Raw genomic sequence first — 27,694 nt, forward strand, 5'->3', positions numbered from 1 at the left:
TATATATACACACACATATATATTACCTAAACCAATTTCTCTGGTCAGGAATCTGTGAGCAGCTTAGTTGGGTGGCTCTGGCTCAGGGCCTCTCACAAAGCTGCAGTCAAGCTGTTGGCCAGGTCTTCTTCTCAAGGCTCCATGGGGGCTGGAGGATCTCGTCCACACTCACCCATATGGCTGCTTTCAGGCCTCACTTCCTCACTGGCTGTTGGGCACCTTGCCATGTGGCCTCTTCATAGGCTGCCTGAGTGTCCTTTTCAAATGGCAAGTGGCTTTTTCCAGAATGGCATATCCAAGAGAGAAAGAGAAAAGAAAAGAAGAGACAAGGAGAACCCACTGTAGAGGCTTCAGTCTTGTAAAACCTAACCTCGGAAGTGACACATACCATCCTTTCTGCCATGATTGGTCACTTTAGACCAGCTGTGGTCCACTGCAGGCCAGGGCTCCATGAGGGTGTGAACGCGAGGAGGTGGGACTGCTGTGGGGCGCCCTCAGAAGCTGCCTCCCTTAGACAACAAGGACACAGTCCGTCCTCACTGCTGGACGTAGGTGGTAAAGTCCCAGGAGCAACAGCTCCAGGAAATCACAGAGGGTGGGGAGGGGCATTTCCCAAAAAGGTCATGTAGTGCAAACCAAAAGTATACATCTGCCACAAATAAATACTGCAATCTACTTCCTCATCAACTGACTCAAGGAGGGCTGCATAGGGTAAGTTCTAATAAAAATAGTGCTGTGAATTATTTCTGTCTATCTGTAGATCATCATTTGTCTCTTAAGGATCTTTTTCTACTGCCAACTGACATTCTTATTCAGCGCTTATTGTGCAAAAAGCTTTCACAAGCAATTCGACTGTGGGCTTATAGATAGGTTTTGGAAATCTTGGGAGTAGATCAATATTTGAGTGTTTGTTTCATATAAATTTATTCTGACAGCTGCTTACTTCCTTTCCAAAATTCTCTTTTCTTTGGTGCTCTTTTAATTTTTTGAATTTATAGTGGGGAGAGAGCATCGCTGTGTCCTAGTATGTTTCCACCGGAAAGAAGCAGAGGCAGTGTGCAGGACGGCAGGAGCAGCTGAGCTCTCCACCGGACGAGACAGGGCTGCTCAGAAGGAGGCGTCTTGCTTGGTTTTGTGCATTTGGAGAGCTTTTCTACAGTTGGTTTTCCCAGAGTCTGTGTTTTCTCATTTGGGATGAATGGCATGCAGAGGCAAGGTGACTTTTTATGGCTTTGGTCTTTCATGGAAGTATAGCCGGCCACTGAGCCATCCGGACACTCCACTGCCCTCAGGAAGGAGAAACCACTGTTTGTCTTTCCACCGGCCCTGCCGTGCGAAGCCTGCCAGGCACCGTATAACCAATGCCCAAGACAGGCGATGAAAGGTTTGGCTTCACGGGAGCCTTCCCTCAGAGCTCTTGGAAAGTCACACAGGAGACGGATTACAAAGAAGTCTTGCTAGGGTTTAATCACACAAATGAGGGAACCCTGTTTCATGCCTCCTTCGACCAATGAAAACAAAATACTGAGTGTGAGACCTTGTGTTATCCAGTCATGAAGCCTGATTTCTTACATAAATCCTTTGTGTAAAATTGGGCACCCCATTGCCAGTGAATATTTTGTGCAATGTGGGAGAAGGTCTCTCCCTCTTGGGGCAGCTCAGTAGGTCACTAAGGTGACACCAAGCTTTGCCAGTCTCTGGGTAGAGGTTCCCAGGAATGAAGTATGTGGTGCAGTGTGGCAAAGACATGCAGTTCTATGCATTGGACGTTGCAACTGGTTTTCAAAAATGATTAGACATTTGAAAATGCCATCCACTTATATTTACTCTGTTTCTGACATTTCCCACCCCTTTGGCCTTCCAGGTAGCTGAATATAGGAGAATAGAGAAGGTGAAGAAAACCATCATTATTGGTAAATAGGCTCACTTTTCCTCCTGCCTGTTCCAATACAGACCAAAAAAGAAGGGAAAGGAAGAGGCCATGAAGATTAATTTGGTTGTTTTAGCTGCTATTCATGAGGCCTGATGTTTTCATTTTCTCTGTAATATTCCAGAATATTGGGGCAAAGCTTATCCATGACTGATGGATCCATAGAATGGGGGATCATTCCTGGAAGTTCTGGGAAAGGTGGGGTTAGGGTTAGGATGTCTCTGGAAGGGTAGGTAGGATATGGTGTGTATCCCTGCTTTTCCCTCGTACTTAGGCTCTGGCTTTTGATAGAGGCTCTGGAGTGAGGCAGGGCTTGAAAAAAGTCTCAAGCCTTGGTTTCAGACAGGCCTAACTTCAAATTCTACTAGCTGTGTGAGCTTGGACAGGTTACTTAACCTCTCTGGACTTCTGTTTTCTTATCTGAACAATGGAGGTAATCACTGATATGGTTTGACTCACCCAAATCTCATCTTGAATTGGAATCCCCATGTTTGGAGGGAGGGACCTGGTGGGAGGTGACTGGGTCACAGAGAGGAGAGAGGGCAGCTTCCCCCTGCTGTTCTCATGATAATAAGGGAGTTCTCACAAGGTCTAATGGTTTAAAAGTGCCAGTTTCCCTTATGCTGTCTCTCTCCTGCCGCCATGTAAGTCGTGCCTTGCTTCCCCTTCACCTTCTGTATGATTTTAAGTTTCCTGAGGCCTCCTCAGCCATGTGGAACTATAAGTCAATTAAACCTCTTTTGTTTATAAATCACTTAGTCTCAGGTAGGATCTGTATAGCAATGTGAGAATGAACTAATAAACTCATAGTACCTCCTTAACCCATAGGGCTGGAGTGAGGATTGGATCAGGTAATGCAGTGATTGGCGGGCCTTGGGGAGGGTCTGGTTCTCTTGTTCTAGAGCCCAGGGTGGGCCATCCTCACAGTGTGGCCCCAGGAGTTCCTGGGTCCAGAGTGGCAGAGCTGGTGTGTCCTTACTGCTCACAAGGTAGGCATCCTTCCTTGGCTCTTTTTTATTTTTTTTGAGATGGAGTCTCACTCCGTGGAGTACAGTGGCATGGTCCTGGCTCACTGCAACCTCCACCTCCCATGTTCAAAAGATTCTCCTGCCTCATCCTCCCAAGTAGCTAGGATTGCAGGTGCCTGCCACCATGCCCAGCTAATTTTTGTGTTTTTAGTAGAGACAGGCTTTCTGACCTCAGGTGATCCTCACTCCTGACCTCAGGTGATCCACCCACCTCGGCCTCCCAAAGTGCTGGGATTACAGTCATAAGCCACTGTGCCCAGCTCCTCTTTGGCTCTTAAGGGTCCAAATCCAGTGTTGTGGTTGCTGTTGTTTTTTAATCTGTCTGCATTATTTTCCTTTCGATGGAGGGAGGCTGTGATATCCCAAATGCTTTATCTTGGGCTGTAGGATCAGCCCTTGAAATTACCTGCCACCTACAGTGTTACTGGAAGAAGCAGCACTCTGCCACACATTCTTTTTTTGAGATTTTGCCTCAGTAAATCCTTCCGAGGCTCAGGCAGACAATTCATCCTATCATTTGACCAGGGTTTTTTTGTTAATAGAAGAAAGGTAGTAATTGTGGAATGCAGCCTGCAGGGAGTAAACAAAATACTTCCCTGACTAATAAGCCTTTCATTCATTTTCTCAATCTCCTGCTGGGTTTGTCTTTTTCTTTTTTAAAATGGAAAAATAATTTTGTTGTTTTTTTTTTTCCCTCATTGAAAGAACTTAATGGAATAAATATTCTAGGATATTTAGTCCTCTGCCTCCTTTCTCCTCCCTGAAGCTCTGTTTCAATCACATCAAACTGGCTGCAGCTGGGGCTTCAAAACCCAGCTGGGAATAAAACAGGATGGAGTGAGGCACCACCCTGCCATTTTGCTACCTGGGACTGCTCATGGTGGGGCAGGCTTTGTCCTAGACCCCAGAATAGCGGCGCTGAGTGTTCTATGTCCAGAGCTTTATGCAAATGCCTACATGCTTCTGCCTGCTTTCCACCCTGGTCCATAAAACTGGAGCACCAGTGCCTGAAGGCCACACTAATAAGGAGTGGGGACCCAGAAAACAAGCTCTGCCCAGCCCCTGCCTAGTTTGGTCTGCAGAGGAGGTACAGGCATTAGATGGGAGGCCACGGGGACCACATAACTAACAGCTGTGATGAGTGAGGCTTGGGGAAAGTAGGGGAGCTCTGGGTGATGGGATCGGGATCTGCTCTGCCCTGGATGCTCAAGGTCAAGGCAAATCACTTGAAAAAGGCATGGTTTGGAGCTCTGTATTCACAATCGTATTTGAGACTGAACTAAGGGAAGAAGAACAGTGAAGGGTGGGGAAGGGAAGGAGTTAGAAGAACGAAGTAGGCCGCAGCCCTATTTGTGAGCTGTCTGCCTCTCCGTGAGCGCTTTTATTACGGGAGCCCGGGCTCCTTCTTTCCCTGAGCTTCTGCAGACACTGACAGGAACGAGGAAGAGGCTGGAAGCACAGGGCTGTAGGACAGACCGATCCTCAGCCTCCGGAAGAGGGGCCTTTGAAAGCCCGGCTCTTGGGTCCCTGCTAAGGAAGCAACTTAGCCCGGCTGCCTGGGCACAGCCTTTCCACTCACATTGAGGACTAACTCAATGACATCCCACCCACCTTTGAGTTTGCTCGCATTTGCTGCCAGGACCAAGGCATAGCCATTGTCTTGGTCTTTCAGCTTTTGAACACTTTCCTCTACGTCCTCTATCAGGCAGTATCTAAACAACACCAAGAAGTGAAACTGAAGCAGTTAGATCCGTGGCCCCGTTTACGGTTTGGCAATGAGTGAGAGTGAAGGTGGCTTCCCTGGTCCCTCCCGGATGTTCAATTCACTCCTGCGTCAGTGAGCTCACCCCTTGTGACTGCCACATTAGCAACCTCACTCTAATAACTTTCCTGGCAAAGGCAGAAGTGACAGCCCAGCCTGAATCGTTACATCACTCCCCAACCCTTTCACAGCAGAGACTGCCTCCCACGGTTTACCATGGCATCTGAAAACACTCGTGGTGCTGAGCCTGGCATTGCCGCTGGCAAGGATCTGGCCCCTGCTGCCTTTCTGGCACCTGCTCCACCACACTTTCACTTAAACCATGTTCTAGGAAAACTGTACCCAATTTTTCCTGAACATTCTCGGCCTTTTCCCACTTCTCTGCTTTTTCTTAAAAAGTTCTGCTACAGTAATACCCTCCACATCTCTACCTGTTGAAATCCCATCGTCCTCCAGGACACAATGCAAACGTGATTTTCTTGATGAGGGCCTCCGTGATTTCTGTAGCCAAACGTGATTCTGGGCTTCCTTATGACTTTCTGAGCTTGTGTCCCCGTGTTCATTCCTGACCATGGTTCACACCCTGAGCCCTCATCTTTGATGTGGGTCATCAACTTTCTGGACCAACTTTTTAACAACAAATATGCATTGAAGGCTTACAGTGATCCCACTACATTGCAGATATTGGCAATGGAAAGAGGAATAAGAGACTGAACGTGTCTTTGAGGACATGAAAAATCCAGTGGACAGACAGGCAGGTAAACAGCTAATTACAATAAAATGTGCTAAGACACAGGAACAGGATTCTGGGAGTGCATGGAGATGAACAAGGGCCCAAAGCTACCAAACTTCCTGGTGTGTGTGAGGAATAGTTGCTAGTCTCTGGGTGGCTGGAGGAGGACTTGTGTAGGGGTGCACTGGGAAGTGAAGCTGGAAAACCCCAAACCCAGATAGTAAGGGAATTTGTGGGTCAAGCTTTTTTGCAGGCAATAAGAAAGCATCAGAAATCATGGAGCAGGGGAGCAATGGGTCAGAGCTGTGCTTCACAAAGGCTCCTTTGACCTGAGCAGGTTCTACTCCTGGCCCAATTGCAGCTGTTAGTTTTGGGCACCGAGCAACCACAGGGTGCCCGGCTCTTCCCTGGCAGCAGTGGAGTTCTGTCACATCAGCCATCAGTAGGGAGTTCCTGTCTCATTGCTTACACATGCATTCCAAAAGCCAAGTGCAGGAAGTGAGTGTGTGGATTAGGAGTGTGTCCAGGCAGAGATGCTGGCCCCAGCAGGACCTATAATCATAGTTGGGTCCACATATGGCCTGTTAAATCCTGCCTACTCCTCAGTAGGCATTGAGAAATGAGTGGACCGCATGGTGTGAGGTGGGAAGAACCAGGATATGGCTATCAAGTGTAGATGCTAGGACTGCCCTGCCTAGGGTGATTGAGGAGGTACTCAGGGCCATGTAGTAGCCTAGGTCCATGGAGTGGACCCACATTGGAAGGGCAAGGCGTGCTCAAGCGTGAGCTGTGTAAGCCTGCAGGTCTTGCCTTGTTGACTAGCACTCAGATATGGTTGACAGCAAAGAAAATGCCCAAGGGCAGCTGGAGCTTGCAGGAGCCCAGAAGTATATATGGGTCACTGGATCCTCATAGGGAAGGGGGTACAGCTGAATTCCACCCCGTGTGGTTGAGGACGCTGATTTATTTCCTGTTGCTGTCAAATCAGGCTCAGGTGCTAGAGGAGGGCAGCCGTGGCTGTGGGTGGCTGGAGAAGGCAGAGGCAGGAGAAATGAGGCAGGGCTGACAGTTGTCCTGGTATCGTGTAGACTTTCTTAAATTAGCTGTGCAGAGAGGAAGTAGGAAAGAAGAGCCAGAAAGTCAGCAGCCAGACTTTTCCATACCATCTGGGATGGGAAGCAGAAAGCTGCCAAGAAAAGCCATGTGCTGGAGCTAATTGGTAGGACTTGGAAGCAGAAGTAACATAGCACCCTACTAAATCAAGAGGCTTTTTTCTTTTCTTTTTGTTTCTCCCTTCTTTTCTGCTTTTTCTTTTCTCTTTCCTTTTCTTTCCCTTCTCTTTTTTCCCCTCTTGCCCTTCCTTTCCCTTCTCTTCCCTTCCCTTTCCTTCACTTCCCTTTTCCTTTCATTCTTTTCTTAAACATAGAAATCTGTAGAGCCTCAAAGAAATGGTACTGCTAAGAAATTACAGATCTAAACATTTGGGATAATAATGTAAACCAGCGAGCCAAGATTAAGCTGAGTCACATTTGATAGTTTAATGTAAGGAGATGCTAACTTTGAGTGCTGGAGTTTAATTTTTAAAAATCTTGCTACAAATTGGATTCCTAATTTGTTATGCTATTTTAAGGGATATTATCTTTAAGAGAAAATCATCGTAACTGGATCATTGCATGCCTTAAATTCTTAATTTAAAAAAAATTACTCATGATGAGGAATAGTTAACTGTGAGGTCTACGCCACTATATCGGGTACAACCAGCCACCTGGTGCAGGGAACACTCCATGTCTTAAAGGGATTAAGGAGTTTTTAGAGAGAAACATTCTTTTTAACCTTACTCAGATACCTCAAAGATCTCATAGAGAATTTGTACTTCTCAGGGGCGAAGTTTTTCTTTTTTGCTAATCTGTCCCCAAGCAGATGAAGGGACCGGGGCTTTAAGGAGTTGTAACTAAGCCGACAGCTAATGGTTTGCAAAGCCAGCATCTAACAAGGCTTTCTCCTCCCCTTCTTATTTCCTTCCCCCTCCCTCCATTCTTCTTTCTTTCCATCCATTTACTCTTTGCTTATGGCTCTAGTTCTTTTTAATTTTTTTTTTCCCTAAAGAATATCAATATAGGACGGACCTGCCCTTTCCAAACCTCCCTATTATGTTTCTGTTTCTCTAGAGACAGGGGACAGCATCATTAATCACAGAATAAAACTTCAATAAACCTTTTGGTTATGAAACATGTATATCCCAGACCATCTTCTGGAATAGAGTGGTTTAAGACAACAATATACACATTTTGTGTAATTGAAATGTCTTCATTGAGGGCAGAGTTGCAAGTCTCACATGACTTTTTTCCTGGAAACAGCTATATATTTTCCTCAGAAAATACCTGCCTGGACTCAAAGTTGCAGAGACACGGTTCGTTGGGATCCGAGTTGGCCTCTTCACTGTGACCATAGAGAATGGTGTGCAGTGGAGACCTTGAGGGAGGCTTGACCCCTGGACTCCAAGAGTAGCCAAATCTCCCGTTATCCCCAAGCTTTCATCAAAACTCCATTAACCATTACAGTCTATAATTAGAACAAGTAGTGCAGTGTTCAAGCTTGGGCAGAGAGCCAGATGGCTGATGAGGTGACCCTCACAGTGAGGACAGCATTCCTGGGGGAGTCCCAGGAGTGCAGGGCTTGCACCACTGTTTTCAGGGCATTATTGAGCGTGTGAGCCTTGAAGGGCAGAGGAGTCTGGGACACCCGAGTGTCAGGCAGATCCATGGAACCACTCTTCACTCTTCCAGGTGCTCACAGTCCCACCCTAGAGTCACTGGCTGAGATTCCTGGCAAAAGGAGACAGGATGTCAGCCTGCCTCCTGCCATCAGAAAGGGGGCCAGCAGCAGGCGTGAAGTCAGCTTCGCGGAGGTGGGTGGACCGGAGCTGTGACGTGAACAAAGCACATCCTTCCCGTTGTCCACTTCCTTGCACCCTGTTACTTACAGTTTGCTCTCCTACCAACACTCGATGTTACACTCTTTTGTTTATGCTTGGATTTCTCTCTCCCCAGCCAGGCTGAACCTCCATGAAGGCATCCTTCCTCTACCCGGGTTTCCATACATTCCTGCAGAAGAGCAGCCCAGTGCCCAAAGTCCTGCGGTTTTCTACAAGCCTGTTTGAGGTACAGCAGAACCATGGCTTAGAGACTTGGGATCAGAAAATCAGAGAATGCCCAGTTGCTCAGCCCAGAATCGGCTGCCCCACACCAAGTCTAATCCCCTGAAGATCCACCTGTCCCTCATTTTTCTAAAAGATGGACAGGTGAAGAATCTGAAGGGGGAGAAGACAATTCCCAAGAGTGCAAAAAAGTATCCCCCCAGCAGAAGCTGCCCCTTTAAAAAAGTCACACAAACTGCCCCTTTAAAAAAGTCACGCTGGATTTCAGTTCAGCAGTTCTGGAATGAGAAAAATTTGGATTTGAATCACTCCCTGGCTGTATGACCTTGGACAAGCTGTTTTACTTATGTGATTTTCAGAACAACTGGAGAAGGAGGTATTTTCATTTCCATTTAAAAAATAAGGAAACTGAGGCTGGGTGCATTGGCTCACACCTGTAATCCCAACATTTTGATAGGTAGAGGTGGGAGGATCGCTTCAGCCCAAGAGTTTGAGACCAGCCTGGGCAACATGGCATAACCTTTACAAAAAACAAAAACAAAAAATTGGCTGAGTGTGGTGGTGCATACCTGTGGTCCCAGCTACTTGGGGAGGCTGAGGTGGGAGAATCACCTGAGCCCAAGAGGTCACAGCTGCACAGTGACCCATGATTGCACCACTGTACTCCAGCCTAGATGACAGAGTGAGACCCTGTCCAAAAAAAAAAAAAAAAAAGGAAAATGAGACATGAGACTAACTGAGGCTTTGGGAGGAGTAAAATGTGTGGCGTGGCACATGTCCACTGCAGTATGTGGAACGTGCTCGGTGTACAGAAGGTACTTGCTGTTGTTAGGGTTTATTTCCTTGGATTAATGATGATATGAAGAAATCTCATGTTTCTATAGCTCTTCAAAATTTACAAAGGACTTTTAATTATCCTTAAGAGAGTAGTATCCATTTAAAGAGTTGGTCCTGGAGAAGCAGGCCTTGCCTTCCTTATAGTTAATTGATTTTTTTTTTTATTTCAAGAAAGATAAGTCCTTTCTGACTCCTTGCTCACACTGATGCTCTTGTTGTGCGCCACTGAAAAGAGGCATGGTCTTCGTACAAAGCCCTGGGAGAGCATAGCTCTCTCCTTTTGATCCCAATGTCCCCATGTGACCCAGACCAGAGATTCCAAGAGAGGCAATGGTATGGAGACCCCCACTGGGGCATGCCGTGTGGAGATAAGGAGGGGCTGGATGTGTACCCCTCAAATGGAAGAGCTTTCCCATGAACCCCAGTTCCTTATTCCCAGACCCTAAACAATTTATCATTTCATTTCTGTCTTTTGGTCTTCTGCAGTGGGTTGAATGGTGTCCTCCTCCCCAACAAAAAGCACATCCACTAGGAATCTGACTGTAATTTTATTTGGAAAAAGGGTCTTTTTGGATGTAATTAAGGATCTCAAGATGAGATCATCCTGGATTATTCAGGTTGACTCTGAATCCAATGACAAGTATTTGTATAAGAGACAGAGGAAGAGAAGATATGGGCACACAGAGGAGAGGGTCATGGGAAAATGAAGGCAGAGATTAGAGTGAGGCTGCCACAAGCCAAGGGATGCCTGGAGCCACCAGAATTAGAAGAGCAGTTTTCCCTGGAACCTTCAGAAAGAGAACGCGACCCTGCTGAAACTTTGATTTTTGGAGTTCTAGGTTCCAGAACTTCAAGAATAAATTTCTGTTGTTGTAACCACACAGTTTGTAGTAATTAGTTACAGCAGCCCTAGAAAACTAATATACCGTCTCTCTCTCTCTCTCTGTCTCACACACACACACACACACACACACACACATACACACACACACACACATACACACCGCACACACACTTCCACCTTTAAAAAAAAGGAAGAAGAAGAAAAAAAGTCAAGTGGGAGAAATATTGAAGTATTCATTTGCACAGAAAAGTAACGTCTCCCGCACTTGAGGGTGAGACTCCTAGAAGGAATTTTCCCCACCTTACTCTTTATCTGCTCCCTCTAAAAGGTTGCAAAAAGGCTTGTGGGTTTATTCAGTCATTTTAAGTGCTTCCTGCATTTGTATTCCCCTCAAACTCATCCATTTCTCTCAATCACAGAAGGGACTTGCCGAGCAGAGCCTGACATTTTCCAATTCTTGGGTCTGTGCCTGGAATCAACAGCCCTCACCAGTAAGGCAGAATGAATTCCCGGGATGTCAGTGCAGAAGCCCTTGGGTTGCCTGGCTGTGGCTGCCCTAACCTCCCCTGAAGCCAGTGCAGGGTGATGCCAGGCTCCATGTGAAAAGATGAGTGCTCACTGAGCAGGATCATGAATCCTGCCTAAGCAGCCCTGGGAGCTTCAGGAGAGTCGACACTAGAGTGGTCCCCTTCTCTCAGGATGGCTAACTTTAAGAAAGGTTAGACCAATTTAGGGTGCAGCTTTGTGTCTGTTTTCTGGCCAAAATTTTAGTTTATGCAAAGCCCACAAGAATTCTGAAAGCTTTCTTATCTGTGTATGGGTCCAGGGTTTCCATGATGGGGAATATGGCTCCAGTGTGGCTGACATCACTGGTTCATCAAATGAGCTAGACTTGGTGCAGGGTAAGCAAAAATAAAAAATAAAAAACTGATGCTTCCTTGTCATCACCTCAACTCACCCACATATATATTTCTTCAATTCATAGCTTTCCTAACCAGGCTTAGGTCTTAATAAGCAGTCTAAGTTTTTTAGGGTTAAAAAAAAGTCTAGATTAATCTGATATGAAAGCTCTCAGGTCTCCCATTTAAAGTTTCTTGCCCTCTGTCCAGCATCGACCTGCATTGGTCTTGGAAACCCGCAGTGGGGAGATAGCAGAGCTAGCTGCTGCTTCAGGATTTGTCTCTCACCCTAAACTCATCTCCCATCCCCTAGACTGGCCTGGTCTCCATGGGGAGGTAGAGGAAGAATGGGGAGACAAAGTGTAGGAAGGAGAGACAGTACCCAAACGCTAGCTCTGATTATTGTGAGTTCTGTGAAAACGTTCCTCTGGGGAACCACCTTGGGGTCCCCTGCTCACTGCACAGTTCATGGGTGCAGAGGTGCAGGTGATACCCCCTGCATGGCTCATGGGTGCAAGTGACACCCACTGCATGGCTCATGGGTGCTGAGGTGCAGGTGATGCCTTCTGCATGGTTCCCAGGTGCAATGGTGCAAGTGATGCCCCTGCATGGCTCACGGGTGCAAAGGTGCAGGTTCTGCCCTCTGCATGGCTCATGGGTGCAATGGTGCAGGTGATGCCCTCTGCATGGCTCAGCGGTGCAAAGATGCAGGTGATGCCCACTGCATGACTTATGAGTGCAGGGGTGCAGGTGACATCCACTGCATGGCCCACAGGTGCAATGGTGCAGGTGATGCCTCCTGCATGGTTCATGGGTGCAATCATGCAGGTGATGCCCCATGGGCCTGCCATTTTGATTGCTCCTCCCAGCTTCTGCTTTTGGAGATCCACCCTTCACAGTCTCTTCATTTGTGGTCACTTCTGGCTGCAGGTGGACCTGTTGGGAGAGACCCTTTCAAGACAGCTCAAGCCTCATAACCTTCTGCAGCATCCACTCTGGTTCATGGGGAGCACGCGCTCACTCCTCTGAACTCTGGGAAAGCAGGCTGCTCACACTTTGTTCTCTCACCCTACACCCAAGGGGGCCTTAGGTCAGACTTTCGTTTTCAGAATGCTACAGACAGGCTGAGATCAGGCACCCCTCTCTCTCTGGGTCCTCCAGATTCCAAGGGCCACATCACGTTCTGCAAGTACTTCCCTAAAAGCCCCCTCACCTGACTTAGGAGCCCCTCTCCTTTTCCTAACAGGGATGAGGGAACACCCAGCCCTCCAGACCATCAGGAATCTGCCTTGCACCTGCTCCCTGATCACTCTCACCCCAGGTGCAGAACCTGCAGGCAGCCCTGGGCTTGAGGACACACACTTGTTTTAGGGAACCCATCGGCAGTCCTCTGGCGCCTTTTGTTGAGTGCGGATGCATTTGTTACCTCTGAATCTCCTCTTTGGGGCATCTGTGGAGGACTCACCGACGACACCTTCAGAGCACTCTCATTCCTTCAGTCCTCCCTGTGGCCATTCTATATCCTTTTTAAACCTTACCACCTGGCATTCATGCATTCTCCTTCAGCTCAGAAGCTCCCCCACGGAATAACTGATTCGCCCCAGTCCTAAGGCTTTCTCAAGAAGCTACAAATTCTGCCAGTCAGTGTCACTAGTGTCTGTCCATCTGGGCATGGTGACCCTCACCTGTAATCCCAGCTACTCAGGAGGCTGGGGCAGAAGGATTGTTTGATCCTAAGAGTTCGAAACCAGCCTGAGCAACATGGCGAGACTGCCTGCCCTGGCTTCTGATGACTTCTCTGGAGAGAAGGCTGAGATGGGGTCAGAGGGAGGAATGAGGACGAGGTGCCTGTGGGTACCTCCATGTCAGGGAGGTCCGTCTCCACCTGCAATGCATGGCTGTGGGTGCTTTTCAAATGCATACAAGAAGACTTGGGGGCCACGCTGGGTGCTTCTCTGGCTGAACCCCCAGTCTAGTCTGCATGAGGGAAGGCATATTTCTCCTGATAACAATACTTTGACTGGAATCTCTGCCAAACAATGACCTGGAGCTATGATGCTACGTCTAGTCAGATTCCCCCTTCTGTATGAATGGTATCATGTTCCAGTCATTCCTTCTGGAGTCGCAACAGAGGAACATTCCTTTTGTTGTCCTGTTGGAGACAAGTGGGATGTCACCTGGGGAGGAGGGAGAGGGGAGAGGGCAGGAGTTTGAGGCAGAGGATGGAGCAGGAGCCCATTTTGGGAACCGCATGTGGTAATGCTTGGCTGGCTGTAGCATGCATCCAGGAGAAGGGGCAATGGAGAAAGGCAAGGCTGGGGGCATCCGGGAGAAGGGTCAATGGAGAAAGGCAAGGCTGGGGGCATCTGGGAGAAGGGGCAATGGAGAAAGGCGAGGCTGGACGAACAAGCAAGAAACCAATTACATGGGGTCTTGGTGGTCACACCAGGGATTCTGAGGTTTAATCTAAAGGCAATGGGAACTTCAGATATATTTGGGATTTTAAAGACGGATGACATGAGCTGATCTATGAGGTGTGTTATTTATCCTGACGTACTAATACAGCAGCAGATCAAGGTTGTCTTCTCTGACAGCAAGGCCTCTCTTCTGCTGATTTTCTATATTAAAATTTGCCTGCTGGGTCATGGAGTCATGAGAGGACAGATAGGATATCTTACTACTTCTGTAGCTAAGCTCATCAGCCTCTCATTGTACTACTTTGAAAACAGAATGCACATGTTTTAAGGTGTTTATGCACACAGACATATTTCTAGAGCTAATTCTTGAAGTATGCACTGGCTGATAAGCACAGGCTTCGAAGGAATTCATTGAAATTAAGAAAGTGGGATGCCCTGGAGAGACAGCTGGGAGGTGGGGGCGGCAGGGTTGTGACTTTGTTTAGCAGGAGGTAGGAGAGAAAGGAGTCTGGCTTGGGGAAAAAGGTGGATGCTGGTGGCCTTCCCTGGGGTGGGAACACAGCATGGGCACATGGTGTATGCAGAGGTGCACAGTGTGATCTGGTTCCTATTAGGGTCCCCACCCTGCTAAGAATGGTCGTGGACCCCCACTTCACTGGACAGCGCTCCATCCCTCCCTCATCCTAATTTCACTAGGGGATAACACAGTTGTAGAATAATTCTCAGGAGTGGCTTGTCCCTCCTTCCTCAGCCAGAGCCCAATGGATACACCAACCTCGAGGCCCAATCGCCATAGTGTTGCAAGGGGATTCCGTATCTTGGGATGCTCTTTGGGTAAGGCAGCTCCTGCAACATGCGACGTCTACACATGTTAGAATAAAATGTAACTTTGAGGTCTACATATTGGATGTTCCACCCTGATTTAGCTCCATTTGGTCTGCCATTTGGGGAAACTGTGTCCAATCAAAGGTCTAATTTTATCAGATGTACAAAGCTCTTATTTAGCTTTTTCTTTTTTTTAAATTCGTTATCTTTGCTTATTTAGCACACTCAAAGTTTAAATAGACTGAAGAAAAATCACCTATGGCAGGGGATGGCTAAATATCAATCCTGTTTTCTCTTCCAGCAAACTGGGAGATTGCATTTTTCAAATTCCATTGTACTTAGGTGGTGCCAGATGACTGGGTTTGCACCTCGGAATGTGGTGGGAGAGATACAAGCTGCTTCTGGGCTTGGCATGAAAGCCTGTCCATCCTCCCTCTTCCCCTTCTGTGACAATGTGGATGCCCATGTGTTTAAGATGGTGACAGAGAGGCCGGACACCATGACTCACGCCTGTAATCCCAGCACTTTGGGAGGCTGGGGCAGGTGAAGTCACGAGGTCAGGAGCTCGAGACCAGCCTGACCAACATGGTGAAACCCCATCTCTACTAAAAATACAAAAATTAGCCGGGTGTGGAGGCACGTGCCTGTAATCCCAGCTACTCAGGAGGCTGAGGCAGGAGAATCACTTGAACCTGGGAGGCAGAGGTTGCAGAGAGGTTGGGATTGTGCCACTGCACTCCAGCCTGGGCAATGAAGAAGAATCTGTCTCAAAAAAAAAAAAAAAAAGATGGTGGCAGCATAAGATGGAGCTTAGATTCCTGAGTCGCCTCCTGGAAGAGAGCTACCAAGTTGCTTTCCATGTGACTTAAGTAGGGAATAGGCCTATATGGTACCAAGCCACTGAGATTTAGGGGTTGTTGTTGCAGTTATTTATCCTGACATACTAATACAGCAGTAGATCATGGCTTTCTTCTCTGACAGTAAGGCCTCTCTTCTGCTGATTTTCTATATTAAAACTTGCCTGCTGGGTCATGGGATCATGAAAGGGCAGACAGGACGTCGTACAACTTCAATAGCTAAGCTCCTCAGCCTCTCATTGTACCACTTTGAAAACAGAATGCACATATTTTAATGTGTATATGCACACAGACATATTTCTAAAGCTAATTCTCGATGCACTGGCTGACAAGCACAGGCTTCAAAGGAATTCAGAGATACTAGACCACAGTCAAGAAAAACGGAGTTCAAAACATCTGCGTGCTTCCAGACAGGACATTTTTTTCAGAATTGGAAGTATAATGATGACCCCGCATGCGGCGTGCCCTCAGACCAACCCCCATCTCAGCGCTTCTCTTTTGGAGGGAGCGACATTTGTTATACCTTAGAATTCACCCTGTCACCATCATCAAGGGTCAGCATGCAGGCAGTGAGGACTCAAAGGTAGGATGACCAGAAACGAAAGCGAGGAATCAGAACCATTGTGTATGTAAACAGAAGACTGAAGTTACAATACTTGACTGTTTTGCTTTTTTCTATGGGAGGGAAGTTACTTTTGTCTCCACTGAAGGTTTTTTTCATGATGTATTCCCATGAAGGGCAATACATCATGAAGGGCAGGGAACCTGTTTCTATGAAGGGCCACTGAAACCACAGGCAGAAAAAAAATTCACTGCATAAGATTTTTTTTTTTTTCGAGGCAGAGTCTCACTCTGTCGCCCAGGCTGGAGTGCAGTAGTGCGATCTCAGCTCACTGCAGCCTCCATCTCCTGGGTTCAAGTGATTCGCATGCCTCAGCCTCCCAAGTAGCTGGGATTACAGGTGTGCGCCACCATGCCCAGCTAACTTTTTTCTGAATTTTTAACGGAAATGGGGTTTCACCATATTGGCCAGACTGGTCTCGAATGCCTGATCTCAAGTGATCCACCTGCCTCAGCCTCCCAAAGTGTTGTGATTCCAGGTGTGAGCTACAGTGCCCAGCCACAGTACAAGATTTTTTTTTTTTTTAAATATTCACATCCCAGAATAAATTATAAAAGCTTATTATTTCTAGTTCACAGCCACGTAAGAGAAATAGACATGGACCTGTTGGTATAGAGGAAGGGAGGGATAACTGGCCAGGTCGAGACAGAGAGGAAGAATTGATAAATAATGGCAAGATAAGAGTCCCTCTCTCTGTCTCCCTCCCTCTTTCTCTCTTAATTTCTTTGTTTCAATCTCTCTTCCTCTCTCTCCCCATGCACATACCGTAAAGCTATAACTCATATTTTGAAATAAGAAAATATTGTCTGGAACATCTCTAAAATACTTTACCTTCTCCCCAAGATCTGGAAACCGCAGGTGCTTTGGAAACTCTCTTTTTCTCATTTTCTGATTTAAAAAATCAGGTTAAAAACACCCAGCTCCATGTTTTTAGCCGACCCGGGTATCTATAAACGAGCTGTGGTACTCCTCATTTCTAAGTATAAAGTCGTTCTCTCTTTTTGTGGTTTTAAAAAACTTTTCAGGCTAAAATCATAGATTTGAGATTTAAATTTTGCGTGTTGTTACTAGAAAAGCCTCTGAAACATGTGGATTTATGCTCTGTATGCCAGATGGGAGGCAGTTGGCGCCAGCGCTGACTCATGGTTTGGAAGCTACATATTTCCAGTTTGGGGTTGTGTTGTTTTGCTTTTGTTTTTAAACCCGGCATCTTTCAATAGAGCTTGGGAGAGGAATGAGCAGAAAAGGATTCCAAGCCATTAACCGTTTGGGTGATGTGGATCCCTGAATTTTCCAGCTCTGGACTGAATCTCCAAGTGATCGCCTAGTTCTTGCACTCAAAGCTTGTAGGACACAGACTGACCCTCAGTGGGGCAGAGCTGCCTGGGTTGTAGGGTATGTTTGCCGGCTTGCTGTTGCTCACTGTCCATTTTAGGCAATGGCTCCTCTGCAGCTTGACAGCTTGTGATCACCTGCAGAGGATGGAAGTGACAGCTGAGCCTTGCACCAAAGACATAAGCTTCCGTAAAAGGTTTGGGGAAGCCAGTTAAACGCCGCCTGAATTTAGATGACTTATGGATTCAAACCCTACTTTTGTTAGATGATTTGTGGGTTTAAACTGTAAAGTTAATTCAATCAAACATCTAGCAAAAATATTTAAAAATCAGCTACATGAGTCTGACATCACTGAAATGAGACCCCTTCCCATAATTTGATTTTATTTTCTCCTTACGGTTGTCATTGGAGAAATTTTTGCCCCGCAGAGTGGGGAAGCTGGGGCCAGGTGCCATCCAACATAACAACTGAACTTAAACCAGAATCCCTCATCAGCTTTGGTTTTAATATACTCAAAATTTTATGCATTAATGGAAATAATACCTACTTGGTATTTAGAGACACAGTCTCACTCTGTAGCCCAGGCTGGAGAGTAGTGGTGCAATTAGAGCTCACTGCAGCTTTGGACTCCTGGGCTCAAGTGATTCTCCTGCCTCAGCCTCCCAGAGTGCTGTGATTATAGATGTGAGCCACCATACGTGGTATATTTATATCTCTAAAATAGTAGAATAAACAATTATCCTTGTAAATAAGAAGTTGACTTCTTGAGTTGGTTTTATTAGGAAAATGCATATTACAGACACATTTCCTCTACCATCATTTAAAAGAACTGAATTTCACCTGGGTGCAGTGGCTCTCGCCTGTAATCCCAGCACTCTGGGAGGCAGAAGGGAGCCGTTCATGAGGTCAAGAGTTTGACACCAGCCTGGTCAACATGGTGAAACCCTGTCTGTACTAGAAGTATAAAAATTAGCCAGATGTGGTGGTCCATGCCTGTAATCCCAGCTACTCAGGAGCCTGAGGCAAGAGAATCACTTGAACCTGGGAGGCGGAGGTTGCAGTGAGCCGAGATTCTGCCACTGCACTCCAGCCTAGGTGACAGAGAGAGACCCTGTCTCAAAGAAAAAAAAAAAAAACAACTGAATATTCATAATTTTCCTGTTTGATGCCCTATGACTAATATGACTTAGAACAGGATGCAGGGTCAGAACAAAATGAGAAGCCAAAAATCACACTCTGTAGCTGGTTTGTGTGTATTCTGGGTATTTATACTCTGCAAACCGTGATGCTTCGGTACCTGCAGTGTGTATCCATAGATCATGGTTGAAATTCTACACCGAATGAACTTATCAGCTGCCTTTTTTCATCATGTTCATTGCCTCTGACAGATCTATCGCCAGCTGGTGTTGACTTCTCCCTACGGTGTGGGAAGATCATTAATCTTGTATTTTTCTCTTACTCCAAGGGCTTTTCTTCTTCTTTACTGAGGTTTTAAAACAGATTGTGCCTGTTTCCACGGGCCTTTGAGAGATCTGTCATGTGTCCTCTTTTAAGCAGGTCGTGTAAAAACCAATTACTTGAGTATAGCTGGGGTCATGGGCAGTAATTCTGTTGTCAGGGTGGGAGCCTTGATTTTGTCATCCTTCCCGATGTCAAAATCAGAGTGAGGGCACCACCAACAGAAGCATTTATTGCTTAGCAACTGAGAGACGCTTTCAAGCCATTCAGATTGGTGACTTCTCCAGGGCTGGCGGAGCATCTCCATCTTGCCTCCTGGGCTGCATTGATAAGGAGCTGGACATCTCACCAAATCCGCAGTGAGAACTGCCCATAGTGAGTGAGAATGCAACTCCTGAGGGCCTCAGTCACCAGTGCAGACCTCTCTGTAGTTGAACTTCGCAATGGGCAAGTCTCTTGGCTGTGGAGAAAGGACTGTGTCTGCACAAGCAGAAGAGAGAAGTGTAATAGAATTATCTGGTGGAGGCAGGTGTTTAGACAACTGTGAGTACTTGCTGAACGAAAGGACAGGTGTGCAAAACTGGACAATACACCTTAGACTTAATAAGCCCTTCCTTCCCAGTGGCTGGTTATTTGTTTATTTCTTCCCCAATTATTGAGGGAATCATCTCAACTGCCCGTTTTATATCATTTCCATTTTCCGTAGCAAGAGGCTTATTGCTTTAGTATAATCATCTAAAAGTGATAAGGACACACCACTTATTGAATGTTTATACTGCTTTCACCCCACATTAAAGTTCTTCATGGGATTAAAAGCAAATGATGACAGAGCTGCAGAGACCAAGGCTGCGTGCTCGCATCAGACTTAATCTTCCAACAAAACACAGCTCTTCCATGTTCCTTTTACCTGGAGCCTGAGAAGTGGGAAGTGACCCACTGGTGCCCACTCCATCATCTCCTTTAAGCTCTCATTCTGAGACCTACCAAACAGATTGCTTTACCACATTGACAAATCCGTGCTGAACCCTCTTCTGTGCTCAGTCTTGAGTCTTTTTTTTTTTTTTGTCTTGCTCTGTCCACCCAGGCTGGAGTGCAGTGGTGTGATCTCGGCTCACTGCAGCCTCTGCTCCCCAGGTTCAAGCAATTCTCCTGCCTCATTCTCCTGAGTAGCTGGGATTATAATTATGCACCACCACACCTGGCTAATTTCTGTATTTTTAGTAGAGGTGGGGTGTCACCATATTGGTCAGGCTGGTTTCGAACCTCTGACCTCATGATCCTCTTGCCTTAGCCTCCCACAGTGAGCCACTGTGCCTGGCCAGTCGTGAGATCTTCTTTGGACCCTCTCAGTCACTGAGAGTGCCATTCATTCTCTGATTGACATCCTTTCTTCTTTGAGATTTGATGAAAAGCACCGCATGCTCTTGACTGTGACCTTGGAATAACAGTCTTGGCTTTCTCCTGGCTGTACCTTCAAGTCACCTGAGTGAACGTCATTCTGGTTGTATGTGGTGCCATGGCCCTTCTAAGCTAATTCTGCCCCCTCTGTTGTTGATTTTTACCCGGTTCAGTGCAACCCTTTGAACTGGAACAAGACAAAAGGCGCAACTAATAGGGTGGTTAACAGCAGGATGTTCGTGATCTTTAAAAAGTCTGGTGATATACTGGAAAGAGTTTAATAATGCATATGAAAACACTGGCTTGCTGTTGACCTCTATGTACTTTATTTTGACACTGAGTCTCGCTCTGTTGCCAAGGCTGTAGTGCAGTGGCATGATCTCAGCTCACTGCAACCTCTGCCTCCTGGGTTCAAGCAATTCTCCTGCCTCAGCCTCCCAAGTAACTGGGATTACAGGGGCCCACCACCATGCCTGGCTAATTTTTGAATTTTAAGTACAGACAGGATTTCACCATGTTGGCCAGCATGGTCTCGATCTCCTGGGTTCAAGCTATTCTCCTGCCTCAGCCTCCCAAGTAACTGAGATTACAGGCATGCACCACCACACCCGGTAACCTCTACTTTTAAGCATTCCTCACCACTATGCCCAAAAGAAATAGTCAGGCCCCTATCCACAGAGTTCTACCGGGGATGTGATCACTTCTGCTCTCAGGGCCTCACCTTCCTCATCTATAACATGGATGAGTGAGACCTGATCTTAAGATCTTTCCTACCTCTATGATTTTGAAGCTATGAGAAACTGGAGTGGGTGGGAGGGGGGATGAAGGTAGCTCTCCCCCATTCTGTGCCTAGAAAGATGTGTTACAAGTGTTGGCGGGGGAGGGGGACAGTATTTTTAAGTTTTTAAGTCAAAGGTGATAGTTCTCCCATCATTTTTTGAACACTGCCTGGTGTAGGGCTGAGAACCCAGAATATGTCTAAGAAGTACCTGCTTATTATTGGTCTTGTCATCATCTGGACCATCCCTGTTGTCACGGCTACCCCACATCAGCCCTCCTGTGTCCCATACACTGTGCACCCAGGGTACATCAGCTCACTTAATCTGTATCGTAACCCTGCAAAGGAGGCCACGTTCCCATTTCAAGTGAAGAAAATGGAGACTGAAGAAGTAAAGGAACTACCAGTAAGCGGCAGAATGGAAATCAAATCCAGGTACAGACGTCCAAGGCACTCTTTTGGACGTCTTTTGAGTCGTCCAAAAGACATGAGTATTTTGGATTTTGCTTTTGTGCAAGGCTTTAGCCAAATGGTGTTTGTGAATCAGACATCAAGCAAAATCTCCCCTGGGTGAGCGCCAGTGACCTATCTCAAATCTCCTCTTCCCATCTCTTCTTCCCTGTTTCTGTCTTCTTTCTCTTGACACCACTGTTCACTCTGTAGCAGCAGTGTGTTGTATGTTTATCTGTTGGCCATCCATCTCTCTGGCTACAGCATGAAGTACATAAGAGTGGGGGCTTTGCTTTGTTCCCTACTGTAATTCCAGCCCCTGGAACAGGATCTGCTACATCGCAGCTGCTCAATAAATACGAGTGAACGAATGAATGTGAGGAGACAAGGTTGGAGAAAGCAGGAAAAGCTGCAGGGCCCTGAAAAGGAAAGGATGGGATGTAAAGAGAGCCAGAGGGAAGGATACAGGAGGCCAGAGGCCTGGAGTCCCTGCATGGGGACAAGTGGTGGGCCAGGAGGCAGCTGGTGCCCAAAAGGCATATAGGCCAGGGAGAAGCCCATTGGCACTTTGGTGTGGTCAGCAACAGAAGCCTCTTTACCAAATCTCCTGAAACACATCTTTCCATATATGATGTAGCAGGTTTTTTGGTTTTGTTTTTTTTTTAAATCAGGGAATGCTATGTCTTACCCTACTGCTGATTGCTGAAGGCTGAACCCCTGGCAAGAGCATTTAACCAAATCTAGGTGACCCAGAGAAACACGTGTATCCACCAGGCATTGAGTCACATTAATGAGGTGACACTCAGCCGGGCTCAATTCTCCAAGTTGCTTTTTTTTACCGCTCACTCTCTCCCTGGGGAAGCATGGACCACAAGAGGCTGGTCACGGAGATGACATTAATTATGAAAGGTGTAATATCCCAGTGAACATAAACCACTGGCTCATTCACAGCTATTTCTGAGAAGAGAATTATTTTGCTTTTGCTCTACTGGTTCTTTCACTTAAATCTAATGAGATGAAAATGGGTGTGACAGTGTTTGTTAAAGTGCAGAATTCCATTAAAACGTGGGGAATTGATATTATTGCTGGAAGAGGAAATGGCTGCTTTCTTTTGGCAAGGCTTTGGACATCAGAGTGTTTGTTGGCTGTGAAAGTGAAAAGGGCTTTGTGTGCACCCTGTGGAATAGATTCTGCCCCAGTTACTGATGAATCCTTTTAAGGATGGAAGCCAGGACAGTCAGCCAGCGCTTCTCTTGGTCTCCAGAGGGGGTGCCACTGAGCCAGACACAGATTTCCTCCTAGCTTCTCCCTGGAGCGTTCCCTGGGGCCAAGGGAGCTTTTGTGTACTGCAACTCCCCCAAAATAGCCTTCTTAAGTGTTGCAGGCATTGGGAAGATGAGACGGGGTAACGCTGATGTTATATATGTCTTATAAATACCGCCTCCTAACTCACGAAGTGCTCACATGGTCTAATAGCCTTTGATGCGATTTTCCTGTACTATGTGAGAAATATAAAGTCTCGGGAACGGATGTAGGTCATCAATGGTCGTTTTATGTTCAGAAAGGAAAAGAAAAAATGAGACAAAATACCCTAGATTGCCAGCTTCTTTTTTTTTTTCTTCTTTCTTTCTCTTTCTCTCTCTCTTTCTTTCTTTCTCTCTCTTTCTCCCTCCTTCCTTCCTTCTTTCATTCCATCTTTCTTTTCTTTTCTTTTCTTTTTGAGACAGAGTTTTGCTCTGTCGCCAGGCTGGAGTGCAGTGGTGTGGTCTTAGCTAACTGCAACCTTCGACTCAAGCTATTCTCCTGCCGCAGCCTCCTGAGTAACCGGGATTACAGGCACGTGCCACCACACCCAGCTAATTTTTGTATTTTTGGTAAAGACGGGGTTTCACCATGTTGGCCAGGATGGTCTCGATCTTCTGACCTCATGATCCGCCTGTCTCGGCCTCCCAAAGTGCTGGGATTACAGGCGTGAGCCACCATGCCTGGCTTGCAGGTTTCTTTTGTGAAGTATGGTTTTAGTAATGAGTACATTATGTAGATAAACGCATTTTTAAAAAGCCCAAAACCATAAAAACAAAAACTCTCTTCAGATTTTAATGCCCTTCATTTTCCACAGAAGCTATGTATTTCAAAACATTCCTGCTATGGAAATTCTGTCAAGAATTAGGAAGTGATTAAAGTCTATGTTTTACAACTCTTATGTACGGCCTGAATTCTCCACTCTGCCACCTCCCCAACCACTTCCTGAAACTTCCTGAACCTCTATCATACTAAGATGGGTCTGAACGTCCACGTGATTAATTGGGAGGCAGGCAGGAAGAGAAACTAGATAGCACAATGTGTGAATAATATAACATAGTACATAGAGAGTGCTCCATACACAGTAGTGGCTCTGAAGTTACCATTATGCTTTAATGTGAGATGGGCAGTTGTTTTTTCTTTTTTTTAAGACAGTCTTGCTGTGTCACCCAGGCTGGAGTACAGTGACATGATCTCTACTCACTGCAACCTCCACCTCCCAGGTTCCAGCAGTTCTCTTGCTTCAGCCTCCCAAATAGCTGGGATTACAGGCATCTGCTACCATGCTTGGCTAATTTTTTGTATTTTTAGTAGAGATGGGGTTTCACCATGTTGGCTAGGCTAGTCTTGAACTCCTGATGCCAGTGATCCACCCACCTCAGCCTCCCAAAGTGCTGGGATTACAGGCATGAGCTACCACACTCAGCCAGATATGCGGGTTTTCCATCCAGCACCTGCAGCGAGGTAAAGCCAGCAGGCAACAGTAATGACTCTGGGAGAGGGCTGTGGATGGCAAACTGTTCAGCTGTTGATTCTGCCTACAGGAAAAGGGCAAGCCGGTTACCACAATGCCTATCAGATGCCCACCCTACATTTCTGGCAGCAAAAGTAGGTTTTGTGCTTTCCCTATGTGTATCAGACGTTATGGGGGTCATGTGGGGGTATAAGACACTTGTGTAAATAGTGATTTTCTGGTTTTTGAGTTTTACTAAAGACTCATTTATGCTGGTTGAACCAGATAGCTGGCTAGCTATCGACTCTGAATTTTAGAGTTTATTTTTTTAAACAATAGGGTCACTGCTGTAGGTTGGGGGTGTTAAATATTATTTTTATTATTTTATTATCTATTATTTCCTCCCTGCCCATGAGCAGCATACTATTTTTTTCTCAGGCCCCATTTTCTCAGCAGCTACTGTGTCTGGACGTACATTCTGTTAAAGCAAGGGACTGCTTTATGAATCAAATCTCTGGTTAGTTGAGTGAAAGGGGATCGTCATGAAAACATTCCAAATAAATGCTCTTTATGCTGCGAGAAGTCACGGAATTCTTATTGCTGGATGCCTAGCTCAGTGATTCAGCCTCACTAATAAGCCCTGGGGGAAAAAATACATGATTGTGTCCTAACTGAACTCTGCCTTCTCACCACGCAAGAGCACTGTTTCTGCCCGAGTAAGGAAAGAAAATTCTCAACAGAATAAGTATTCTATGGCCTGGATATAATAAATAATAAAAATACTATTAAGAAGTTTTTACTGGCTGGAGGTTACTGGGTAATTTACTCACTTAGCAATTGTTGGGGATGCTTTCACGTTGCCCTGTTGGGTGTTTACTTAGGAGCTTGGACCGGTGAACTGTGTCTTGCTCTCAGTCGCCCTCTGTTGGCTGGAACATGGATCGTTCTCTCCCCGCGGACTGAAGAATAATGACGGACACGTACAAATATATTCAACGGGCACATTATGCTCATCTGGATCCCCCCGCCTAGGAAAGGCTTATTTGGATTTCAAATTAGCAAATTTTTAATGAATGCACACTCTTCACTCTTTATCTGCCTAATTTATCTTCCTAGCACTCATATACACCCATCTGACATATATTCACTTTTGCGCCTCGACTTACGAACCCATCATAATTTGAAAATGTTATAAGTCAAAACTGCATTTAATGCACCTCGCCTACTAAATATTATAGCTTAGCCTGGCCCACCTTCATCATGCTCAGAACACTTACACGAGCCTGGAGTTGGGCAAAATGATCTCACACAAAGCCTATTTCATAACAAGGTGTTGAATATCAAATGTAATTAATTGAATATTGTACAGAAAGTGAAAAACAATGGTTGTATGGGTATTCAAAGTAAGGTTTCTACTGAATGGGCATGGCTTTTGCAACACGTTGAAGTAAAAAAATTCTAAGTGGAGCCATCATGAGTTGGGGATTTGTATTTGTTTATTCACCTTTTGTCTGTTACCCTGATGAGACCATGAGCTTCATGAGATCAGGAACTTTTGTTTGGTTCACTGCTGTGTTTTCAGGGCCTAGAAGAATGCCTGGCATACATAGGTGGTCTATGAATGTTAGTTGAATAAATGAATGGGCACTAAGCATATCTAAGAATTGGGTACTGTGGTAAAAGATTAATAAGAAGTGTGGCGATTCCTCAAGGATCTAGGACTAGAAATACCATTTGACCCAGCAATCCCATTACTGGATATATACCCAAAGGATTATAAATCATTATATTAGAAAGACACATGTACACATATGTTTATTGTGGCATTGTTCACAAGGCAAACATTTCAGCTTGACAAAAGTCTCAGAATTGTCTGAAGTAGTTTTGGGCTGCTTTGCTCATCATGGAAGTCATAAAAACTCATTTTCCTGAGCCCTTTCCTATACGGAACCACCCCAAATGCCCATCATTGATAGACTGGATAAAGAAAATGTGGCACATATACCCATGGAATACTATGTAGCCATAAAAAAGGATGAGTTCATATTCCTTTGCAGGGACATGGATGAAGCTGGAAACCATCATTCTTGGCAAACTGACACAAGAACAGAAAACCAAACATGGCATGTTCACACTCATAAGTGGGTGTTGAACAATGAGAACACGTGGATACAGGGAGGGGAACATCACACACCAGGGTCTGTCGGGGGGTGGGGTGCTAGGGGAGGGATAGCAAGCGGTAGAGAGATTGGAGAGGGACAGCATTAGAAGAAATACCTAATGTAGATGATGGGGGGATGGATGCGGCAAATCACCATGGCATGTGTATAACTATGTAACAATCCTGCACGGTCTGCAAATGTACCCCAGAACTTAAAGTATAATAATAATAAAAAAAGATTAATGAGACATTGTTCTGGCCTTTTAGAGGTTCACAATCTAGAATTGGACCAAAAAAACACTGTGATTGGAGGAAGAACTGTTGACACCAGCCCTTTATAATCTAGAGGACACTGGCCCTAGGGAATCATTCACACTTATCTTCAATATTTGATGAGCTGTCTGTGGAAGAAAGATTAAACTGGTTCAGTTTATTTCCAAAGAACTTTCCAGTTGGTAGAACGTACAAGGCAAAAATTTCAGCTTGACAAAAGTCTCAGAATTGTCTGAAGTAGTTTTGGATTGCTTTGCTCATCATGGAAGTCATAAAAACTCATTTTCCTGAGCCCTTTCCTATACGGAACCAGAGTCCCAGGAGTAGGTCCCAGGAATCTCTATTTGATAATAAGCTCCTTGGTGACTTGGAGGCAGTCATCTGCAGACTGTTGTTAGAGAATCAGGGATTGGACTGGGAGACTCAGGGATCAGAGGAGTAGTAGAACTAAATGATCTGAAAATATAGGATTTTATGGTTCCAGAAGATCATGGAACTCTCCTCTTAATAATGGTAATATTAGTCATTGTGGTCTTTGCTGGGACTGCTACCCAACAGAAACCCAAATCAAGAAGGTCGGCATGGCAGTCTGGCAGATGCTTTAAGCAACGTGGGGTAAAACTTCATGCATTCTACCACCCCGCAGAGGGTAGAGATGATTGACCTTCATATGCCCATGCCCAAATAACCCACCTTACAAATTGCTGTCTTGTAGTCGAATTTGTAGTGATGGCTGGCAGTGCTGGCTCACGCCTGTAATCCCAGCACTTTGGGAGGCCGAGGCGGGCAGATCATGAAGTCAGGAGTTTGAGACCAGCCTGGCCAACATGGCGTAACCCCGTCTCTACTAAAAATACAAAAAAAATTAGCCAGACACGGTGGTGCATGCCTATATTTCCAGCTACCCTGGAGGCTGAGGCAGGAGAATCGCTTGAATCCAGGAGGAGGAGGTTGTGGTGAGCAGAGATTGCACCACTGCACTCCAGCCCGGGCGACAGAGCAAGACTCCGTCTCAAAAAAAAAAAAAACAAATTTGTATTGATGATGTCTACATATCTCGTTTCTAATTTAGAGCACTTAGAGAGGAAACTAAAATAATGGGTCAACTTGTTTTAAGGAGAACCATCAAATTGAAATGTTTGTTGAACTGATAAGGTTTGGCTGTGTCCCCACCT

General features: G+C 45.9%; 1 long non-coding RNA gene across 1 annotated transcript in view; it reads left to right on the forward strand.

Annotated features, from left to right (window-relative positions):
• Positions 1–503: 503 nt before the first annotated feature.
• LOC119470063 overlaps positions 504–27,694 on the forward strand; it is a 35,152-nt gene continuing 7,961 nt past the window's right edge. Inside the window, exons 1-2 of the long non-coding RNA XR_005198925.1 lie at positions 504–711; positions 8,504–8,614. This is a non-coding gene — a long non-coding RNA (uncharacterized LOC119470063). The remainder of the gene's footprint in view (positions 712–8,503; positions 8,615–27,694) is intronic.

This window comes from Cebus imitator, unplaced genomic scaffold (genome assembly GCF_001604975.1).
Source record: "Cebus imitator isolate Cc_AM_T3 unplaced genomic scaffold, Cebus_imitator-1.0 Scaffold21, whole genome shotgun sequence".
Classification (NCBI taxonomy): domain Eukaryota; kingdom Metazoa; phylum Chordata; class Mammalia; order Primates; family Cebidae; genus Cebus; species Cebus imitator.